The following is a 24244-nucleotide window of genomic DNA, read 5'->3' on the forward strand; positions in this document are numbered from 1 at the left end:
TTTTTAATTTCGTGACATGACTTTCTGCATGTTTTTAAAATAGGAGTGCAAAAAAAAAAAAAGAATTATAAATTATTAACTAAGAGTACTTTATTGCATAATGTCAGTTTACGAGTAAATTGAGTTTATACATATATATTTGTCGTGATTTATAGATAAGGGCGAGGGGATATTATAAATATATATATAAAAAAACTTGATAAATCGTGTTACTTGAAAGCAGCCTTGAAGTCGAAAGGATTAAATACTGTTCAATTCCACTATATATTTATATATATATATATATATATATATATATATATATATATATATATATATAAATCGCTGATATCTCTACAAAAATAAAGTCATGATAAAGTCCCACGAGGTTCAACTAATTCCTAAATCATCAAAAAAAAGAAAGAAAGAATTAATGATATTCCACGATAACGATGAAAACATTTACACATAATTTTCCCGCGACAATTCGTATTGTATCTTGATAACAAAAATTAAAAATTATTCATTGTTTTACAATGAAATTATTATTTTTCTACTGGAATCAATATTTTTCGGATAATTTACATTTTTTTTATACACTAAAAAAAAAAAATTTATTTGATTCAAATAATCGGTTACTTGAGTATTAATCAAATAAATATTTACTTGAACCAAATAATTTTTATTTGAATCAATAATTTTTGTATTTGAAACGAATACCATTTAATTGGCTCAAATAATAATTTTTTGATACAAATAATTATTTATTTGATACAAATAAACATTTATTTGAAACAAATAATAATAATCATTTGATACAAGTAAATATTTATTTGATACAAATAATAATTATTTGATACAGATAATAATAATTATTTGTTACAAATAATAATAATTATTTGATACAAGTAAATATTTATTTGATACAAATAAATATTTATTTCAATAATAGTCAAGTAACTGATTATTTGAGTAGAATAAATTTGTTTTTTCAGTGCGTATGTTTTTTTTATTACTATTTGTATATTATAGATTTATTTTTCTATTTTTTACTTTTTTTTTTGTTTCTTTATTTTTATATAATACTTATTCAAGTAATAAATAATAATATTGAGGCGCACTTGTTAGGTTTTAAACACGAAGTATAATTAAAATTGAATTTAATAAATTTTGAAGATTGTTGGATTTACAAACAAAAAATTATTTTAAGCCAAAATTTATTGAAAAAAAATTTATTTATTCTTTTTTTTTGTGTATTTTTGGTTTGAAGTTAGTGAAAAATTTTGTAATTTTTATCATCAAATTTTAATTTCTCTCTTTGAAAGTTTTTCTGCAATTCTCTTTGACAGTTTTTGTTAAATATTGGTTAAAAAATTAAATTAAATTTAAATTAAATTAATTAATTAATTAAATTAATTTAATTTAATTTAATTTAATTAATTAATTTAAATTATTAAATTTGGTTTAAATAATATATAAAGACAAAAATTTTATTTGTTCATTTTGAAAAAAAAAAATTGTTAATAAAATATAAAAAAAACATTATTATTTTATTATTAAAAAACATATTATTTAACAAATTTTGGTTTAAAATATTTTTTTTGTAAATTGTACATTAATCTTTCAAAATTTGATGAAATTAATTTATTTAATAATCAATTATTTATTATAATTACATTTAATAATTAATTATTTATTATAATTATATTTAATTATTTATTAATAATTATTTATTTATTATAATTATATTAATTAATTTATTTGTTATTAAAAACAACTTTTTTTTTATGTCAATCGATTGAAACCTTCTTTTTAAAATATTTCGTTCTATTTAAAAAAAATATTCTTATAATTTTAAATATAGAAAATAAATATTTTACATTGAAATTTTCATATATTGGTTTTTGTGAAAATAAAATTTCGTTAGTGAAGAAAAGGGACAGGTGAGGGAGGGGAGAATTCAGTTGAAAGTGAGAAAAAATGGTCTTAAGGTCGTTTTGGAGAATACCGTCGAGAGTTGCGTAACCGAATATATATATATATATATATATATATATATATATATATATATATATATGTGTGTGCGAGGGAATATCAGGGTCGACATGAGAAAGATTGCTATAGGCTTTGGACAACTTTCTGGCGATGATGTATTGAGAAATCTACTCGTTTTATTATTATAAACATTTTTTCATAATTTCTTTTTCTAATTTTCGAATATTTTCGAATTTTTTTTTTTTTTTGTTTTTTACTTTGAACAATTTGGAAGTTTTTTTTATAGCTTGAATGAATGTTTTTTATTTTGGAAAAAGTAAATTTTTTTAAATTTAAATAGAAATAATCGGATTTTTGAAAAAAATGAAAGTTTGGTTAAGCGATAAATCGTTTTATTTATTTGTAATTGGTTTTGTGAGAATTTTTTTTTTTTTTTTTTCGTTTTTTTTATTTTTGTCAGGTATTGTTAAGGAAAGTGTATTGTACATATATTGTTGGGTCCAGATTGTAAGATGGAACTTTGCAAAGAGTGAGTGGGAAATGCTGTAGTGTTTGCGCGGCCCTGCGGGGTCTCTGACCGCCCGTCCGCGCCTCTCAACTCGACTTGCTTGTGTGTCCACACGGCCTATACCAAAGTCTAAAGTCACATTTCTTCGTTCAAAAGTAACATGGCGAATTTGCACAAAAAAAAAAAGAAAAACCAAAATAACAAAAAAAAAAAATTTCTATTTAAAAACAAAAAAAAAAATATATTTCTCGCAGAAAAAAATTTCTCCAAAAATTAAACTTTTTGTGAATATCTTTTTGTCTGAATTTCTAGAATGAAAATTTAATTTTTCATTTATAAGAAAAGTTTGCATTTTTTGCGTTTAGATTCATTATTTTTACTCTTTGGTAAATTTTTCCTTAATTCGATAGAAAATTGTTTTATAATTTATTTCTTTTGATAGAGATAATTTTTTTGTGATGGAATACTGAAAAAAGGGAGAAAATTTATTAAGGTGAAAAAAAATTCGATATTTTGGGTATAGATTTTGTAAATATTGAATTTTATTTAGTTCAGCGGAGGTTTGCGATTTGAAATTTGAAAGAAAAAAAAAGCCGTTACATAAGAATAAGATCAAATTACGAGGCGTTTAGTTGTCCTTATCAAAAGGCATTGAGTCTGACTATAATGTACGCTTTTCTACTTGCCCGATAGGCCCGGATCTTTACTACTGTCGTCCCTTATACTTTCGTGTCTCCTATTTGGTCCCCCATCTGTAAGGTTTTTACTACTTAGGTTACTGAACTTTATAATTTTTCTAATCGCCACGTTCTTTGGTTATTTATAATTTAAATTAATTGAAATAATTATAACTCATTGCACTGAAAAAATTTAAAAAAAAAGAAAAAATTTTTTAAATTTATTTGATTCAAACATTCGATTATTTAACTAGTATCAAATATTTATTTGTATCAAATAAATATTTCCATGTATCAAATAATTATTATTTGAGTCAATTAAATCGTATTTTTTTCAAATAGAGAAATTATTGATTCAACTACAATTTATTCAAATTCAAATAAATATTTTTTGGTTCAAGTAAATATTTATTTGATATAATAGTAACCGAATATTTGAATCAGATAAATTTTTTTTTTCAATGTATTTTTAATTAAAAATTAAATTTTATCGTTTTTGAAAGAGTAAAAAATTTAATTTTCAACATTATTTTATATTGCATTTGAATAAAAATTATTTCATAAGAAACATAACCTAATATTCGATAAACGTTTCTAATGAACAAAAAATTGTATAATTTTTTATTTACATAAAAAATTAAATTTTTTAAATAATTTAATAATTGTTCAAAGTGTTAAAAATTAAATTATTTTTCAGCAAAAGGTATTTTTTTTTATAAATTCAAAAATACAAAGGTAAAAGATTTCTTTAATTTAAAGAAACCAATTTCTTTGACCTGTTTTCTTTCATTCAAAATAAAATTTTCTTTGAAACAAAAAAATTCTTCTTAGTTTCAAAGAAATTCTAACATTGATTTTTGGGTTAAAGAAACATTTATTTAAATTAAATAAAAAATTTCTTTGAAACAAAGATAATTTCTTTTTGTATCAAAGATAATTTGTTTGAAACAAATAAATTTTCTTTGTATGAAAAAAAAAAAAAATTGTCAAAAAAATTGATTTTTTTTTAATCAAAGAAATCTTTTTTTGGATCAATGAAATCTTTTTTTTTCTGATCTAATTCTAATTTGATCTAGTTCTAATTTTTATTTTGATTGTACATCAGATTTATTCTTGTTGAAATTTAATAACAATTGAACGTGACGTGAAAGTATCAATTTTTTTTCGATGTTTTTTTTTTTTTTTTTTTTTTTTTTTTTTTTTTTTTATTCGCGAATTTTCTCGGCCCTATAAGGTTTCTGATGTCGATTGTACGAGAATAGAATTCACGCGGGTCCGCGAAACGAAGACGCATGAACGATTATATAGAATCATGCGGAAATTTAAACTATATACTCCATTTGGACTGTAGCTTTATGTACGCGTCCCAGTATCCGATACATGTGAATACCAACGAGACGCATGATAGTTTCCAAAATTATCCTATTCCCATAATTATACTATATAACTTTCTAAATCTATTTCTCCATCATTATCATTTTATCTATATAATAGTTCTATTTTAACGAGAACCTGTTCCTTATTTGATTATATTTCTATTTAACGCTTTATTAAGTCGCTAATTAAATTTGCAAATTAAATGTTAATAAAAAGGAAAAATAAACGCAGGATAAAAATTGTTGGGAAAAAAAAATAAAAAGGGTATAAATTATGTTTCTAATTCACATTAATTAGCTCTTTTTTTAATATTAAAATAAAATTAATTAAAATCAGATTTATTAAAATAAAAAATTAAAATAATATTAGTTAAATAATAAATAATTTTTTTATTATAATATAATATGAGGGTTGCCACGGGTCAGGCAAAAAGAAATCGTCAGGGAAATCAGGGAATAGTCAGGGAATTTTGTCAAAAGTACTAAAAAAATATCAAATTTCCAGAAATGCTATAGAAATTTTGATTTTTGAAAATTTTAATTAAATATAATAATAATAAAAAATTATTATAATATTGATCATGATATTAATAATAATATAATATAATAATTAATTGATAAATATTATATTTATAATAATAATAATAATAATAATAATTATAATAGATATAATATATAAAAAAATGATTACAATAATGCTATAAAAATATTATAACATTATTATTATTATTATTATTATTATTGTCAATATTAAAATTATAATAATATTAATAATAATAATTATTATATAATTAAGTACATTAAGAAAATTAATATTTTTATTACAAAGCAATTAACAAAAAAACAATAAATTAAATAGTGAAAATGTTTTTATATTGCTTTCTTAGTTTTTTTATTATTATGCATTTTATATAAATTTTTTTTTATATTTCTTATAATTAAACACCTCTTAGAGCTTTTTTAAGATCAGAGAAAAAGACAAAATTCTATATGTAGAAATCAGGGAAAAAAATTTTTTAATAATAATGACAACCCTCTGAATATTATAATAATTTATAATATAATTTTTATTTTTTTCTTTACATATTGTTAATATTTAATGATATTAAGTAAACTAATATTGTTTTATCAAATAAGTTAGTTGAATTAATATAATGATTTATAAGGAGATATATTAAATGTGAAAATTCAATTGCTGGCAGCCTGACAGTCAGTAAAGTCATAAAAAAAATCTCTTTAGATAATTTATAAAGTCAATTGTATAACGTCTTTTGAGGTTAATTTTAACTAGATCCTAAATCTTCTTTAATCATAAATCAAACTGAATTTCCGCTTTAACAAATGAATGGTGCAGGCAATTGATTTACATATTACAATTTTAGTTCTTTCTATTTTGAAAAAAAATGAAAATTAATTCAAAAATGTAGATTGAAATAATTTAGATTTTTTTTCATAAGTGTTAAATGAAAATAGAAGAGAAAAAAGAAATGATTATGTAAACAATGAGAAAAGATGATTCTGAACACCCGGTATTTCAATGATGTTACGTGCGTATATATATACGTATGGACACGCGAATCTCGAAGTTTACACTCAACTATATAGATATACATACATATATATATATATATATATATATATATATATATATATATATATTTATATATGTATATGTATATATATACATAGAGTGACTTACACGAGCCAATCGGAGAGCGAGCATTACAGTGCCCTGCAAGAATCGCCAGGCATGGTGCATTGACCGCGGTTGACCACACGTCATCAAATGAGTGACGTCACGGGTATACCGCGCTATTTTACGTCACGCTTCGTTGAACTCCTATAGGAAGACTTCACTGATCCGCGGTACTATTCAATCCTCTTTTTTATTTTCCTTTTTTCTTTGCCCTCATCATTCTCTCGGAAATCTTGAAAGATGCGAGCGCGGGTGTTGTGCCTTTTCTTTTTTAAACAGAAAAATTATATTCTGCATTAAATTTCCTTATGGTAATTAAAAATGATTCTACTTTTGTTTCTGTTAGGATTTCTAAAGTTTTTATAATTTTAAATTAATTTTTATAATATAATATGTTAAAAATTATTATTTAGTCAATTGGATAATTCAAATATTCCCTCGTCGTGCGCAATAGGTTTCTGCGCAGCCGAACTAAGTTTTGAGCGATCGCTCCTAGGTGGCGCACACTTACTTTCTCGTAAGAGTGAAATCTTTATCATTTAGATTTTGACTTGAATTTTTTTGTTTTCTTTCGCTGATTTCTGTTATTAAACCTTACATGGAAAAAAAAATCTTTATATGAAACAGCTGTATGTTTCTCTAGAATAATAAAAATTTTCACTGTTTTAGTATTGCTGATCCAATAAAACTTATTGCTGTTTCAGGTAAATATTTTTTTCCATGTAGGGTTTAAAGTTTATTGATTAATAAAATTGTTTCATTTTTTGAGATTTATAATTTCATTTGTTTATAAAGCTGAATATTTTTATTGAAATTGGGTTAAAATATGTAGTAACAGTTAAAAATTATTATTAGTCAATTGGATAATTCAAATATTCCCGCGTCGTGCGCAATAGGTTTCTGCGCAGCCGAACTAAGCTTTGAGCGATCGCTCCTAGGTGGCGCACGCTTACTTTCTCGCAAGGAAAAAATTTTTTTCATTTAGATTTTGATTAGAATTGTTTTGTTTTCCTTCACTGATTTCCGTTATCAAATCGTAGGGTTGATTAATTAATAAAATTGTTTCCCTTTTTTTGGAGCTTTATAATTTTTATTTTTTTATATAAAGCTAAAAATTAGTATTGAAATTAGGTTAAAATAGGTTGTGATTAATGAAAGATAATATATATATATATATATTTGATGAGTTCAAAGTTTTGCATTATAGAATCATAGGGGCGATTATAATATGTATATATATATTTCCTTTGCGAATCTGCATGCAATTTATAATTTCAAGTGGTTACACACTAATACACAAAGCAATCGGTACATAAGGAAAGTTCGTTCCCTCGCGAGTGAATAAATCAACTCACTGATCCGCGAACCGTGCGGATGAATACCACGGATATCAACGATTCTAAATTTTCTCGCGCGTTACGTCTACCAGCTGTGCGCAGAGAGTTAACACTAACACGTGTTTCCATGGTCACTTTTTTCTCTAAATCTCACTTTTTCAAAATTTTTGAATTTAAGTAGATCAAGTTTATTGTTTTTTTTTTTTTTTTTTTTTTTGAAAATTTTAATGGTAAAGGAGAGTTTGTACCGCCCATGCATATACAGACAAGACATATATTTATTATCGGACTATTTAAGCGATTGCATCGCTGTGAGTGCAGGAGAGCCAGCGAGAAAGTCCCGCACAGCAACTTTCTCCCGGTGGGTTTTAGTTTGCACCATGGGTCACCAGGCACGGACATTATAGTGAGTAAGGCGCGCGCGTTGTATTTAACGTTTGAAACACGAGAGAAATGCCACAAGAATGAGCTTTTTGCGATAAGCATCACGAAAACTAAAAGGGGGAATTCAAGAAACGAGTGAAAAAAAAGAGTATTATGGACTCTCACGATAAAAGTGACTAGATGAAACGTCAGAGTACACTTGAATCTTTTTACATTCACAAAGATCACAAAGAGAGATCTCTTTTTCTCTCTCATTTGTGAATTATATTCAAATCTTATCTGCGTAGTCTATATGTAAATTTAAAACAATTTGTATAAATTTTGTGCAAATTAAAATTTTTCATCTATTGGTAATGGAGAAATCTAATTAAAAATTTTCTTGTAAATTGAAAACAAATAGTTGGGGCATTTAGCTTTGATTCAAATTAAACAAATGGGATTAAAATTATAGAAATGCTATTAATAGTTTTCGAATTAGAACGTGTGTAAACTATTTTATGACGAACTTCTATTTTGAATTTGTCTCTTTTTTTAAATTTATGTCGGTAATGTAGAAATTCAGTTACAAATTATTTAGTTTTTTGAAAAAAAATAGTTGGGGCATTTAGCTGACTAACTTCTTTGTCTCTTTTTTTTAAATTTAATGTCGGTAATGTAGAAATCTAATTAAAAATTTTCTTGTAAATCGAAAACAAATAGTTGGAGCATTTAACTTTGATCTAAATTAAACAAATGGGATTAAAATTATAGAAATGCTATTAATAGTTTTCGAATTAGAACGTGTGTAAACTATTTTATGACAAACTTCTATTTTGAATTTATTTTTTAAATTTACGTCGGTAATGTAGAAATTCAGTTAAAAATTATTTTGAAATTTGGAAAAAAGTAGTTGTGGCATTTAGGTGACGAACTTCGTTGTCTATTTTTTTTAATTTAATGTCGGTAATGTAGAAATTCAGTTACAAATTATTTAGTAATTCGGAAAAAAATAGTTGGGGCATTTAGCTTAGATTTAAATTAAACAAACGGGTTTAAAATTATAAAAGTGCTACTAAAGATTTCGATTTAAAACGTCTGTAAACTATTTTATGACGATCTTCTTTTTTTTGACTCAATGTCGGTAATGTAGAAATTCTTTTAAAAATTATTTAGTAATTTGGAAAAAAAATAGTTAGGGCATTTAGCTGACCATATTCTTTGTCTCTTTTTTTAAAATTTAATGTCGGTAATGTAGAAATCTAATTAAAAATTTTCTTCTAAATCGAAAACAAATAGTTGGGGCATTTAGCTTTGATCTAAATTAAACAAAAGGGATTAAAATTATAAAAATGCTATTAATAGTTTTCGAATTAGAACGTTTTTAAACTATTTTATGACGAACTTCTATTTTTAATTTGTCTCTTTTTTAATTTTATGTCGTTAATGTAGAAATTCAGTTAAAAATTATTTAGTAATTCGAAAAAAAATAGTTGTGGCATTTAGCTTAGACCTAACTTAAACAAACGCTATCAAAATTACAAAAATTCCACTCATTTTTTTTAAAAATAATACATCTAAACTGTTTTCTGACATTAAAATTCTTTTTTGAATTCGGCTCTCTTATTTAATTTTCAATTAATTCCAAATGAAGGGAACAAAATTTCCTGTATAATTAATTTTTATATGCGCAGTAAATGATTTTTAATCATATTTCTGGCTTATAAAACATATAATAATAATAATAATAATAATAATAATTTTAAGGGACAATGACAATGTGATATTGAACCCATGTGGAAAGATTAAACAAAATGTGTTGAAATTGATAAATATTTTTATAATCTCGTGCATTAACATGTAAAATCTTTTGCAATGAATATATTCATAACATTAGCTATATGAAAAGAATAATACAAACAAATGAAATTCAATGTCACTTTTGTGTATAGATAAAAATTCATCTTAAACAAATTCGGAATAAAAAAAAAAAAATTAGAATAATTTAAGATTTTCCCCAAAAAAAATGCGAGGAAAAAGTGTATTTGCTATATATATACAATTTAAAAATCAATGTTTTCGAAAGTTTTGATTAGATAATATACATTTAAACTTGAAGAATGAGAGATAATTGTTTTGTGTGAAAAAAAAATAATTATAAATGTGTGTGCGTTGACATTAGGCAATATGAAAAATTCGTCGTTAACATTGGCCCAAATAATGGCCAGTGGCCCCGAAATATATAGTCGCTGCCATTGGATTATAAGCGAGTTTATGATACTTTTTTTATCTGAGTCACGAATTTCATTTGGGCTATATAATATGGAAACGGTGCCATTGACTGACACTGGCCCACTATTCCACCGTGCGTTAGCACCTGTTCGTTGACAAATTATAGGTCAGAAACGAGGGTGCCATGGGAAGGTGAAAAGTGAGAGTGGCCAGGCGCGCAATCTGATATCTTTTAACTGCATCAACTCGGCGAGTCTATATATCTACCTTTCAAACTCTCTTTTATGGTTTTTTTAAAAAAAAATCAACACTCAATGCAATTCGTGTTTTAGAAAATTAAGGTATACATTTTTTTCAGTTTTGAGATTAATTTTAATTAATAATTGTTTTGAATTCGTAAATTGATTTTTAAATCAATTTTCAAACTTTTGAAATTTATTTCTAGATTTAGATTTGTAATAATTTGTAATTGATTTTAAATTTTGGCTATAATTTTTGATGATTTTAAAATTAGCCCCCCGGAAAAAAATTATGGATACTTTCCGTTATTTTATCCGATTAAAAATAATATCTTTCCTCTTTTCATTGTTGTCATGAACTTTGATTTTCTAGTTACGGTTATATGCTGATCGCGAAACGAACGTGACGAGACTGTTTGTTATATGTAGGAAAAAGATTTACAGATTTCTCTTAAATAATGTCAAGTCACTGAATTTATTTCTTTTTTTTTTTAATATATTCGCGCGGTATTCTTGTGTATATCTTTGGCAAAAATTTTTTCGATAATAATAAGTCAACGTTAGATATAATGGAAAAAGGGAAATTTTCATATTAGAAAAAATTTTGGTTATATGAAATTTACAATTTATGTTAAAATTTGATAAACGTATTTAATTCATAAAATAAAGAATTAAGTAAAAAAAATAACGTATTTTATAGCAAAAATCACTGATTTAAATAGTAATATTTCTATTAATTTAGTTAAAAGTAATTAATTATTAGTTAAATAATTAGTTATTTTTCTACTAAAAATTAGTTACTTTTTATTAATAATTAGTTTTTTTTTACTAATTTCTAAAACAAAAAATCATGGCTGAATATTTGCTTTAGAAATTATTAAAATATAACTAAATATTAGTATAAAATAATTAAATATTTGTAAAAATAACTAAATATTGGTAAAAATAACTAAATATCAGTTAAAAGTAACTAAATAATGGTAAAAATAACTAAATATTAGTAAAAAATAACTATATATTAGTAAAAATAACTAAATAATGGTAAAAATAACTAAATAATGGTAAAAATAACTAAATATTAGTAAAAATAACTAAATATTGGTAAAAATAACTAAATATTAGTAAAAAATAACTAAATATTGCTCTCTAAATCTGAATTAGTAAAAATCTTTACTAATTTAAAATAGTGTCTCACTTTTTGCTTTAGAATTAGTAAAATTTTACCAATTGTTAGTAAAATTTTACTAATTCAAAAGCAAAAAGTGAGTCACTAATTCAAATTAGTAAACATTTTTATTAAATCAGATTTAGAGAGTGGTAAAAATAACTAAATTTCAGTAAAAAATAACTAAATATTAGTAAAAAAAAATAACTAAATATTGGTAAAAATAAGAAAATATTAGTAAAAAATTATTAATTAACCGTTAAATTATGTTTATAACTAATTAGTAGAAATGTATTACTATTTTAATCAGTGACGGATTTTTTGCTATCAAATTAATTATTTTTTTAACTATAAATAAATGTTTATTTAAAAAACAAATTCTAATTTGTAACATATTTTCTGTTGAATTTTGGTCACATTTATAAATATATATTAATATTCAAATTGAACTTGCTCGTACTTGAGTGAGATTTATTCTATTTGCCTTGATATTGAACTGTGTGTGTCTTGTTTCCATCATATCGTCCTGATCTTAATCGTAGGCGAAAAGTGAGAGTCGCATTTATATTTATATATAATATTGAATGTCGTTGGACTTTACGCAAAAGCGAAACTTTCATGTTCTTCATATTTGCGTTATTATTTTCTTATTATTGGAAATAATATAATTAATGTTTTCAATTTTTCAAATACTTGCACAATATTGCCAATCTAAATCAGTTATTATTATTATTATTATTATTATTATTATTATTATTATTATTATTATTATTATTATTATTATTATTATTATTATTATTATTATTATCTTCATCATGAGACTTACAAATTTCCCAATATTTTTAATTGTTTGTTGTTATTTATCAAAAGCAATGCGAATTGCGGTACTTTCTGTTTTGTTGATGATTCTGAATTTTTTATTCCGCACGGTCTTAATATTATATTAAAATGAAAACTCTTAATTGAAGAGAAATAATTTATTTTTACAATTATTCTTTAAATCTAAATTAGTACAAATAACTAATTTGAATATTAGTGACTTTTTGCTTTTTGAATTAGTAAAATTTTACTAATTTAATGGTAAAAATTTTTTTTTTACTACACCCAGGAGAAATGATATAATTGTCTCATAGCCTAATAAATATATTAATTTAACTCAGATAAATTTTTATTTTGATTTAAATAAACAATTTTATTTACGCCAAATAAGCTAATAGGCTTGTGAGACAAATATACGTTTATTTAAATCAAATACATTACACTTGGTTTAAATAAAACATTTCTCTGGGTGTATTAATTAGTTTTTTGAATTAGTAAAATTTTACTAATTTAATAGTAAAAAAATTTTTTTTTTTTATTATTAGTCAAGTTTTACTAATTGAAATGCAGAAAGTGAAAGTTTTTAGGATTTTGAATCTAGGCCATAAATATTTCGTGAACAATTTTTTTTTTTGGGTTTTCTTTTCATAATATAATATTATTCTTGCATCTTAATTAAATCTTTATGAGAAAGAAAGAGAGAGAGAGAGAAGGTAAAAGTAACAAGGTTTTTATTGAGACCATGATCCTCTCGAAATTTCATGGTCGCTCATTGTCATTGTCACTCTCCAAGTCTTTCAGTATGCTTCTCTCTCTCTTTTTTTTTCTTTCTGTTTCTCTCGTGTGTAAGGCCCACTAGTTTCGGTCCCAAGAGTACCCCAATATGTGTCACGGTAAATTCAACTCGAGACCTTGACTCAGTATAATAATATGCCTCGCGGGCAGTAGACTTCATCTTTGCAAAATCAAATATTAGGCATTTTTTATTTTTTTTTATTCGAATTGTGTATTTAAATATACGTTGCAGAACCTCAAGTTATTTAATCTTCCTAATTTTAGACGTTTTAGCAAATTCTTAATTTAAGATTCCAGGATTGAATCGTTTTGTTTGTAAAATTATGCATTGAAATATCGGGAAAAAAAATTATTTGATTTAACCACATAACTATTAAATAAATATTTATTTGAATCAAATAAATATTTATCTGAATCAAATAAATATTTTTCATATTGTATATTTTAGGTAAAATTTATATTTTTAAAAAGCAAAATCAGTTATCTGGTATTTAAATTATATTTCCTGTTATATCTGAGTTATGTTTTCTTACTCAATTAAAGTGGCTTGCACAAACAACCATAACCTAAAGGTTAAGGCCTTTTCTTCCAAGTATAATTTGTATATTTGTATTTTCTTCATAAAAATACGATATTAAGATATATTAAAATTTTATATAGGAAAACTTTTTCTCTTGATGATTATTTTTTTTCTGTATTAATTCAAGGTTTCTTAGAATTAATGTTTTTTTATAAATTTATTGTAGTCATTGTAATGAGAGATTCATATAAAATTTCCCTTGATAAAAGATTATTTTATCGTTTCAATATATTTCACACATAAGATATATGTGTTAACGGTTTTTTTTTTTTTTTTTATTATAATTGGCAGAATTGTTTTTTTTTTTTTTGCTCAGTGAAAAATGTTGGTTCGACGACTTCTCTTGTTGTAGACATTGAGACGGGAAACCGCGGAAAAAGGCGCGAAAGTAGTGTAGACGTGTGGACGGTTACGCGATGTTGGTTGAAAAAAGACTTACACTTTCGTTAGAAAGTTGCGAGAATCGGCCGTCATCCGTGGCAGTCGCCAATCTTGTTTTGTTGGCAATTAACCATATAGTCTGACTGAACATTGACTTTTACCACTGCACTGTCTCGCCCTTATAGCCCTATAAGCATTACTTTTCATAAATCTTTTCTTCTAAACTTTCCTTTTGAAACTATTTTGATACTATTTTGAAACTAAATTTTGATAATAGTCAACTATTCAGAAGCTATTTGAAACTATTTTGAAACTATTTTGAAGCTATTTTGAAACTATTTTGAAACTATTTTGAAACTATTCAAAAGCTATTTTGGAACTATTTTTATACTATTTTTAAACTATTCTAATACTACTGTGATACTACTTTGAAACTATTTTTAAACTACTCTAATACTATTTTGAAACTATTCAGACACTATTTTGAAACTGCTTTGATATTATTTTGAAGCTTCTTTGAAACTACTTTGAAACTATTTTGAAACTACTTTGAAACTATTTTGAACCTATTTTGAAACTATTTTTAAACTACTCTAATACTACTTTGATACTATTTTGAAACTACTTTGATACTACTTTGATACTATTTTAAAACTAATTTTGATAATAGTCAAATATTTTAAAACTACTTTTAAAGTACTTTGAAACTATTTTGAAACTACTTTGAAACTATTTTTAAACTACTTTAATACTACTTTGATACTATTTTGAAACTATTCAGAAACTATTTTGAAATTGCTTTGAAACTACGTTGAAACTATTTTGAAACTATTTTCAAACTATTTTAAATCTACTTTGAATCTATATTTGAACTACTTTGAACCTACTTTAGACTTATATTTGAACTATTTTGCACCAACATTGGACCTACGTTGAACATAATTTAGACCTACTTTGGACCTGTATTGAACTTAAAATTTATAATATTATAAATGCAGAATATGAAAAGTTAGATAAATATATATATATATATCTTTTTGATTGTATGTATGTATATGGTCGAGTTTGCAGTCAATGACACATGCCTGACTTCTCCTAAGTTATTCTATATATCATTTTACTATATTCACGTTTTCTCTTTGAAAACTAGTCGAATATGGAACGAATATATCGCGGAAGGGTAGCTGACACGTGTCGTCCATATCTCAAACATGTATAATATAGTGAAAACAAGCGCAAAAAGTTAAGCAGTGTACACATTTATTCACTTAGTCTATTTACAAACGTAAAATATAAATATATATATATATATCTGGTATATAAATATTACCTTCGCGAAAATGTCTTCATTTAAATATATATACAAAAAATACGGGTATACATTTCTTAAATATTCAAGTATACTTGATTCATTTTGCATTTAATCCTTTTATTGATTTTATTAATAAATTTTATTTTTTCACAATTTTATTAATAAATTTCATTTTTTTTGAAATTATTATTTTTTTATTTTATTATTTTTTAAAAAATTTTATTAATAAATTTCATTTTACAAAATTTTATTAATAAACGTTTCCTCGTTGATAGTAATAGTTTTTGTTAAATTTGTTTGTCTTTCACGTAGTGATGCATATGAGCAAGACGATCCGAGAAACGAGCGAGAAAATCGGACTTTTTAATTTTGACAACCGAGAATATAGTTTGTTTTGTTTTAATAAAACGATCTTCTCGGCTATCCGAGCGAGCTTCACGAGTATTTCGTTTTGCAAATTCAAACATGTAAAAATTGAACGGAGGTTAGTAGAAAAATGATTTTAACTTTTTTGGTTAAAAGATTAATAAATTACCATTAATATATTAATAACTATTATCGAAAAATAATAATTCTTTTAACAAATTAAAGTTATTTATTATTCTAACCATGTTAATTTTGATAATTCCACATTATTAAAAAGTATAAATCAAATAAATTTATCGAATTAGTGGTAATTTTTTTTATAAATTAAAATTAGTTAGGTATAATTCTAATCATGGAAATTTTAAAAATTACACATTGTTACAAACTATAAATTAAATTAATTGAAATAAATAATGAATTATTAAGGAATAAATCGTTAATTTTTATTTAATGTATATTTTGATTTAATTTAATGTCAATTTTTGCTAAGTATTATTTATTAAATAATATTTAACCTACAATTTATTTGTTTATTAACCTTTAAAAACTATATTTATATAAAACTTTCAAACTAATAATCTTAACTATATTTTAGATAAAATTAAACTTTTGAAAATGCTAATTTACCTCTCTAAGGATCTTTTAAGATTTTGAGTTTCTTTTAATAATTCTCCCATTATCTTTGACGTTTCCGAGATACTCCGAGAACTCGATCGTTTTTGTGTTAGTTTTCGGGACGAGACGATTTGATAAAAACAAATAAAAACTCGAGTTGTTATTTAAAAAATGACAGTTAAAAACGAGAAATTTCGCGCGAGATAATCGATCTTCTCGTATCGTTGTGCATCACTACTTTCACGATTGTTTATGGAGTAAAAACAATTTTTTTTCCTTCCAAGTTGGCCGCAGTCGTTAAAGCGCTTAGAAGTTTGAGATATATTCAGATATTTAGGTTATAGGTTCGAATCTTCCTGGAGTTGAAATTTTTTTTTCAATATTTTGAAACTGCTTTGATAATATTTTGAAACTTCTTTGAAACTACTTTAAAACTACTTTGAAACTATTTTTAAACTATTTTGAAACTACTTTGATACTACTTTGATACTAGTACTAGTAGTATACTACTACTTTGAATAATATATAATTATATTGTACACAATATTAATATTATTATATTTATATTATAATAAATAATAATAATAATAATAATAATAATAATAATAATAATAATAATAATAATAATAATAATAATAATAACAAATTTATTTATAAATTAAGAAATTCATTCGTTTAAGGTGGCATTAAGGAGTCAATTTTGCAAATTTTTCCTTTGAAATTTAAATTCAAAAATTTTTTTTCTATTCTCTTTTTTTGACAATTGAATTTTTTTTCTAAAATTATTTTCTTTTAATTCTAAAAAAAAATTCAAATGTTATATTATAATATTATATTACACCCAGAGAAATGTTTTATTTGAACCAAATATAATATATTTGAGTTAAATAAACGTATATTTGTCTCAAAACTAGCCTATTTATTTGGCGTAAATAAATTTTTTTATTTAAATCAAATAGAAATTTATTTGAATCAAATAAATATTTATTTGAATCAAATAAATATTTATTAGGCTGTGAGACAATTACAATATCATTTTTTTTGGGTGTACGCAGAAAAAAATCTTTATCTGGAACAGAAATATGTTTCTCTAGAATAGCCAAAAGGTTTTGTCTGATTTAGTGAAACATTTCGTTGTTTTAGTGAAATATATCGCTGTTTAAGGTAAAAGATTTTTTATTGTGTAATATAATAGAATATAGCTATTATAATTATAATAATTGTATGATAATTTTTTTTAAATATCCAAAATCCAATTAAATTTAAAAAATTGATAAATATATTTGAAAAAAAAATGACGCCAAAATTGCAACCCGTTTTGAATGTCAAGATTGCACACATCACACACGACACGTGTACTCGTGTGAGAGCCAACATATATAACACGAACATACATATAAAATTTTATATATATATATATATATATATATATATATGTAATCGTGAGTGTTGACTCTCGTACTGTATGCGCAATAGATCGTTTATATACTAAAAGTTCCGAGCCTTGTCCGTGAAAGAGACATAAGGTATTGCGAGGGTCAGCCGCTGAATCTGAATTTATTCTGTTTATTATCCAACTGGAACTTTTTAGGCGAAGGACTCGTCAATGTTGAGCTACTCTCTCGAGTGATAGTATAATACTGAATAATTCCTCTATTTCTACTTTAAAAAAAAAAAAAAATTCTATTCATTTCTATTTCTTCATCGATTTCATAAGTTACTTTTTTTTAAATATTTATTTAATGCAATTAAACAAGATGGAAAATTTTATAAAATTAAATTTTTAATTTAATTTAAGTGGTTAATTAAAAAAAAAAAAGGTTGACTGCCAAATGTTTTTTTTATTGTGCGACAATATTCTAGTATGAAAAAAAAAATCATAATTTTTTCTTCAATGATAAGCTTATCATGCATTAGGTATTTTAATGTTAATAACTGTTGTAAAAAGTTTTTTATAGTTGAAAATTTTGTTTTAAAACTGATAATATAGGAGTTTTTTTTCGGAGATTTGATTATTATCTTATTTATTAATATATTTCACCATAGAGAGAGGTTTATTTATTTGTATATATATGTTAATAGGCAATTGTGTAAATTTTATTTGTAGACATTTCTTCATTTCTCCAAAAAGTTGGAAATTTTTTTAGACTATACTCAACACATACACACACACACACACACACACACTTTACCTTGAAGTCTTCCAAATATAACGAGATCTCTTGCATTTCTATCAAAAAAAAGTATTTTAATGCTTTCATAATTCTTTAAAATTAGATTTTTATGGAACAATTTTATTTTCGTCTTATCATTTCTTTTTTTACTATTTTTACTTTACTTTATTTTTATTTATTACATTTAATATTATTTATTTAATTATTTCTTTTTAGTTATTTATATTATTCTATATTTATTTAATTACATATTTTATTTATTAAATATCCTTTTTTTGTTGAAATAAAACCCTCCTTTTTATTGTGATAAGTAAATGTAATTATTACTATAATATTGTGTTATTTTTCATTTAGTTTCTTTTTTTATCGTTCTTTTTTCAATTTTTTTTATTCATTTTCTACATAAAAGTAATGTAGAATAAAATATATAGTAAAAGTAAATAAATAAGTAAAAAAAAAAAATACAATTTTTTCCCCTCCGAGTTGGCCGTAGCTACGTTAAAGCTCCTTAGAAGTTTGAGTTATATTCAGATAGTAAGGTTATAGGTTCGAATCTTCCTGGAGTTGAAATTTTTTTTATTATATTTAAGTGTAAAATAATACTGATATAATAATTATATTGCATATAATCTTAATATTATTATATTATACAATATTAATATTATTATATTATATAATATTAATATTATTATATTTATATTATAATAATAATATTAATGAATATATTTATAAATTATGAAATTTATTCGTTTAAGGTGGCATTGAGGAGACAATTTTACAAATTTTTCCTTAAAAATTTAAATTAAAAATTTTGTTCTATCTTTTCTCTCTTCTTATTTTGTATTATTTACTATTTTTTTTTATTTTTTAATTTTATTATTTTTTTCAAACAAATTATTTTTTTTTTAATTCTAAAAAAAGAAATTCAATTATATTACATATAATAATGTTTATATTTTATTTTTATATTTGTTATTATTATTATGTATTTTTATTTGTTTTCTTAGATTTATTTTTACTATTATAATATATAGTACAAAAAAAAGTAAAAATAATTGTAATAGTGCAAATAAAATAGTAAAAATATATATAATAGTACAAATAAATATAGTAGTACAAAAAAATAGTAAAAATAAATGTTATTTTACAAATAAAATAAATTTTAATTTTACAAAATTTTATTAATAAGCATTTTCTAGTTGATAGCAATAGTTTTTTAAAAAAATTTTTGTACTATTACATTTATTTTTACTATTTTATTTGTACTTTTTGATTTATTTTTACTATTTTATTTGTACTATTAAATTTATTTTTACTACAAATAAATACAAATAAAGTAGTAAAAATAAATTTAATAGTACAAATAAAATAGTAAAAATAAATCAAAAAGTACAAATAAAATAGTAAAAATAAATGTAATAGTACAAAAATTTTTTAAAAAAACTATTACTATCAACAAGAAAATGCTTATTAATAAAATTTTGTAAAATTAAAATTTATTTTATTTGTAAAATAACATTTATTTTTACTATTTTTTTGTACTACAAATTATAATAGTACAAATAAAATAGTAAAATAACATTTATTTTTACTATTTTTTTGTACTACAAATTATAATAGTACAAATAAAATAGTAAAAAATCTAATAGTACAAATAGAATAGTAAAAAAAAATACAGTGGTACAAATAAAATAGTAAAAATAAATCAAATAGTACAAATAAAATAGTAAAATAATCTAATAGCAAAAATAAATCAAACATTACAAATAAAGTAGTAAAAATAAGTCTAATAGTACAAATAAAATACTAAAAAATCTAATAGTACAAATAAAATAGTAAAAATAAATGTAATAGTATTACAGTAAAAATAAAAAAAATTTCCTACAATGTCCCTAAAAGAATATGAAATATTACAAAATATTCTATTATAGAAAAATTTGTTAATTCGCGAAAACTTAAAATTTTCACGCTAAAAGTATACATATATATTAGTGTGTGTATAGTATGATTTTCAAGTAAATTGTGTGTGGGAGTGTGGAGTACGCGTGTATAATAAAATATCCACGTGCGCCTATGTGTAGAGCAAACGTGTGCGACTCGGTGGCCGTGGCTATGGCCTTCCGTCCCCCCTTCTTCATACACAACTCGCTCACACCCCCTCCCTCCCTCCTTGCCCCCCCTTCTCTTCTTCTCCCACACCACACCATTATACTGAATCTACACATAGTGCGAGACTATCCACTAGAGTAAGTAAGAGAGAAAGAAGGAAAAAGAGAGAGCGAGTAAGAGAGAAAGAGAAACTCGCGACCAAGAAAAGAGAGAGAGAGAGAGAGAGAGAGAGAGAGATAGTGAAAGAAAGATAGCGAGCGCGAGAGAGAGAATGTCGCGAATGTCTAACCTAGGATAGTGGTGTTTAGTATAGTGGCTAGGATAGGCAAGAGTTGCCGTTCGTCTGGTACGTTCAGTATTCGCATCGCACTGCCCTGAAGACGTTCGCAAAATTAAAGTGTAAAAAAAAAAAAAATTACAATTTACCGGTGTTTTTATTTCAAAAAAATACTCTAATCCAAAATTTTAGAGGTTTATTATGTGGTGCAAGGATTTAGTTTGTGAACTATTAGTACACAGTACATTGTGTCAATAAACATTTTTTTGAAACAATTTTTTGTTTAATGAAAAATTTTTTTTAACCAAAAAAATGATTTTTGTGCCAATGAAGATTATTTTGTGAAAATTTTTATAAATGGGAATTTTAGTGTTAAAAAGTGTATTTTTTTGGAGTCAGCAGAAATTAGTGAAAATTTCTTTTCCATGAGGATTTAATAATTGTTGTGTTTTTTAATTCAGCAATAATTAGGATTTTTCAATAGTCGTTTTTCCTTTTATTTAACATTTTTGAAAGTGAACAAAAAAAAAATGTCAACAAATACACATATAGGTAGAGAGAGAGAGAGAATACATTGACTTATGCTTCGCGCGATTGTCACGTGTGACGTAAGCGCGCTTCATTTTTTTTTTCTTTCGCAACTATAATTAAAAAAAAAAAAAATATTTTATTATTTTTTTCTTCTTCTTCTCTTATTCTTATTCGCGTGAAATTTCGACAATTTTTTAATATTTATATATATATTGTTTCTTTATTGTGTGACAAAAGACTTAACTGTGTATATGTTTGTCAATTGACGAGCGTTCGAGTGCAAGTGAATATAAAGGAAGAGCAGTGACGAGTTATATATATATATATATATATATATATATATATATATATAGGCTATATAGTTATAATTCAAGTCTCTTGGTGTTCGTTTGGTGTCAGTAACTGGTTGCAAAAAAAAGAAAAAAAAGTTTGGAATTTCTCACAGTTGGAAAGTTTTCGAAAGGGTTAAAAGGTGACGAGGTAAGAAGACCCTCTTTGCATTTTTAGGCATTACCAAGTTTCGAGTGCTTCACAGAATAATATTTTTTTGTCAAGAAGAAATAATTTTTAATTATTATATTTTTAATAATTTTTCCGTTAATTTAAACTTCTTTCGATATTTTTTTATTATTATTTTATTTTGTCTGGTTTTATTTATTATTCTTATTTTTTATTAATTTTCCCTTCTATTTAAAAATATAATCCGTAATAATAATAATAATGTTTTTATTATTTTTATTATTATTCTTATTATGGATTATATATTTAAATAGCTTAGAAAATTAATATTCATTTTAGTATAAAAAATTTAAAGAATAATGAATAATAAATAAAATACAGTGAAAGGTGAAATAATATAAAAAATATTTAAAAAAAAAATTAAGCGTTTTTTTTTTAAAGAAATTTATATTGTTTCTTGTATTATATAAAAAAATTACGAGGCACGTGTAAAGAACAAAATGTTTCTTCACATTGACAAAAGAAAATTATTAATTTCGATAATATGTTTACTTTATGGTATGGATATATAATCAACATATATGAACATTATTGATGAGCGTTTACTTTGAAATTGTTACGAAATTCGCGAACTGCACAAGAGATCTTTTGTATGTATATATATATATATATATATATATATAAATGTGTACTGTTAATATAAAATCACATGGGAAATGTTTTTTTGACATTAAATTATAATTCATCAGCTCCATGAAGAAGCTAAAAAAATTTTTTAAAACAATCTTTTATTTAAATAAATTTAATATAATTAATTTAGAAATTTCTTTGCTAATTTTTTATATTAATGTAATATATATTTTTATTTTAATTAATTTAGTTAATTAACTAATTAGTTGATTAGTTTTTAATATACGTAACAAAATCTTCACCTGTAACAGCGATAAGTTTCTCTGGATTAGCGATATATTTCTCTAGAATAGCGAAAACTTTCTCTGTTTTAGTGAAAAATATCTCTGTTCCAAAGAAACTTATCGGTGTTATAGGTGAAGATTTGTAGTTGATTTATTTCTTACTAATTAGTTGATTTATTTTTAATTAATTAGTTTTTTTTACTAATTAACAATAAAGATTTATTTACTAATTATTTATTTATAATAAAAGCAAAAAAAATGTCTTTACAATAATTAAAAATAAAAATTTGTTTTTACAGAAAGAAAAAATTGTCTGATTAAATTAATAATTCATTATAATGATAAGAAAGTTTAAAATCAATTAATTTTACACGAAAGATCTCTTGTGATAAAAATGTCGCATATTTTTATTAAGATAAGTTTATCAAATTTGTTCGTAACATTGAAATGTAATTTGTAATAGGTCAAGATCAATAAATGTATGTTTAGATTGATTTTTTTTCCACATATATTGATCTGGTATATTACAATGTGTGTGTGTTTACAATTATTATTTTTATAAAACATCTATTTTTAGATGTCAAAAAAAAAAAAAAAAAATTGAATTTTTTTTCCACTATCTCATTACCAATTCAAATTTTCGATCTTTAAAGTTTGTATTTTGTGATTATGTTAAAAAATTACCAAACATTAATACGATTTCAATTTCTATGTGTGTGTGTGTGTAATAATATTTTGAAATTCGTTTTGAAAGCGCAGGTACTTTTACTTTCTGTCAGCTATTTTCATTATTATTATTATTATTAGGTTTTTCTTTTGAAAATATTTTTTTTTTCGATTAAAAGCAAATCTCCTTTTTTATGAATGGATCTCGCCTTGATTGCGTTGGTGATACGTTTGGGATGTTCAATAATCGTGATAGGTTGTTAAGATCAAGATCAGTATAATTGAAGTTGGATAAAAATTTTAAGATCTATATCTGAGAACTATTTTTTCCAATGATTTTTTTGTTGTTTTTTTTTTTTGATTAGCGTTCTTTACTTATTTTTATTTTTTTAAATTTTCAAATCGATTTTTTTATTCACATTTTGTTATAGACAATTTTTTTTTAGTTTTTAGGGTTTCGTGGCCCAGACCCGAAAGCCTTATAGTTTCGCTTTGGCGTCCGTCTGTCTGTCCAACACTCGTAGAGTTGCCATGGTAACAGTTACCATAACAACCGTTTTCATAATAACTAACTGTTTCCATAGTAACTAACGCCACAGTAACTAATGCCACAGTAACTAATGCCGCAGTAACTGATGCCACAGTAACTAGTGCCACAGTAACTAGTGCCACAGTAACTAAT

General features: G+C 23.5%; 1 protein-coding gene across 4 annotated transcripts in view; it reads left to right on the forward strand.

The window, feature by feature from the left end:
* LOC127285210 (ecdysone-induced protein 74EF) overlaps nucleotides 1-24244 on the forward strand; it is a 267455-nt gene that overhangs the window by 1702 nt on the left and 241509 nt on the right. Inside the window, exon 1 of one of the 4 annotated variants that reach the window (XM_051311093.1) lies at nucleotides 20876-22003. The exons of the other annotated variants lie outside the window; for them this stretch is intronic. The gene's annotated coding sequence lies outside the window, so the exon portion shown is untranslated. Of the gene's footprint in view, nucleotides 1-20875; nucleotides 22004-24244 lie in introns of those variants that run through there. 4 annotated transcript variants of the gene reach the window in all.

Source organism: Leptopilina boulardi, unplaced genomic scaffold (genome assembly GCF_019393585.1).
Source record: "Leptopilina boulardi isolate dan_hultmark-lab unplaced genomic scaffold, ZJU_Lbou_2.1 LbouV2_330, whole genome shotgun sequence".
In the NCBI taxonomy this organism is placed as follows: Eukaryota; Metazoa; Arthropoda; class Insecta; order Hymenoptera; family Figitidae; genus Leptopilina; species Leptopilina boulardi.